The sequence below is a fragment of the Morone saxatilis genome, unplaced genomic scaffold (assembly GCF_004916995.1).
Source record: "Morone saxatilis isolate NCDOM2014 unplaced genomic scaffold, NCSU_SB_2.0 Contig24, whole genome shotgun sequence".
Lineage (NCBI taxonomy): Eukaryota > Metazoa > Chordata > Actinopteri > Moronidae > Morone > Morone saxatilis.
The window spans coordinates 14141855-14143154 of NW_023339807.1; the positions used below are offsets into that span (position 1 = coordinate 14141855).

A 1300-nucleotide genomic window follows, 5' to 3' on the forward strand; every position below is an offset into this window, starting at 1 on the left:
GTGTGTGTGTGTGCACGCACTCATTTAACTGTGTCAGAGTTCGTCTTTGTGAGTCAATTTAATGATTTAATTTATTAATAAACTCTTTTGAACCCTTTAGTGCATCTTCGTGTACACACACCCACACACAGGCCGACAAGCAATAACCCACATGTATGTGCACAAACACACAGAAACACACAAATGAAAACTGCCTGTTGTGCCAACAGGGTGAGGGGGAGGTCAGCACACCTGGCATCAAACCACAGCAGATCTTATCCATTAACCATCTGGCTCTGTGTGGCTTCAGGACAACTACACTGGCTCCAAGACAGCGAGTGTAGATAGCCATCATAAAAACACAGAGCCACAGCTTCAGTGCAAAAGCATACCAAAGGAACCAGTCATCAATTTGTCTCAGAAATCACAAACAACCACTTTAAATATCATAAATCTCAGGTAGGTTGACTTTTTTTTTTTTCGGTTGTTTTTTTCTGTCAGAAGAATCAAGAACAGCAGCGACCGGGAGTGCAATGAGTCACAGATTAAAATGCTTCCTTTTTGTAGTAAGACTTGTCTTACTGCTTTGAAGTAAGTCCTTCCAGGTAAAAACTTTAAAACCCGCTCCGCTGCCAGAAATGGGAGGTTCAGTTCAATCAGGTGACATGATACCATAGATCACACACCTTGCTTTCCAGCCTATACAATATGGATTATTACATTAGTGTGGATCTGAGAAGTGAACTTAGAAATCTACAAGGACATTGTGTTTGTTGGCAGCACCTGCAGAGGATTTCTACTTTTTTCATTCATTATACTGAGAGATGCTGAGTACCTGCCTCTAAAAAAGCTAATTTTGCTCTGTGTCTATTGTTTCTACAAAAACATCAGCAAGCTTTAGGTTTTACAATGAGAGGAAACTTCAATAAAAAGTTCACATGATAATATAAGAATATAAGAATTTATATTAGATTATAGTGTATTAAATATCAATACATTGGCAACTTTGGGCCATAGTTGGTTCTATATTGAGATATGTATTGAATCAAACACTGATAAACACAGCTAGCTTGCAGCAGACTTGTACACACTAAAGGACATCAAAAGCAGTGGAAACAATGACAGAAAGGACAGTAACAGTTCCCCCTCATCATATTTCTCTAAAGATATTTATTACAACTGAAACAAATGAAATTAAGCTTGATATCAGATCCTTGCACGCTGCTTCATGTACAATGGCTAAATATTGCTGTATTACTGTAGGAGTGGTGTAAGTGGTGCCCAGTTGATGGAATAGCTCCTTTAACACACACACACACAC

General features: G+C 38.7%; 1 protein-coding gene across 1 annotated transcript in view; it reads right to left on the reverse strand.

The window, feature by feature from the left end:
* Positions 1-1300, reverse strand: part of dgat1b (diacylglycerol O-acyltransferase 1b) — a gene marked incomplete in the record, with an annotated part of 15045 nt that overhangs the window by 5568 nt on the left and 8177 nt on the right.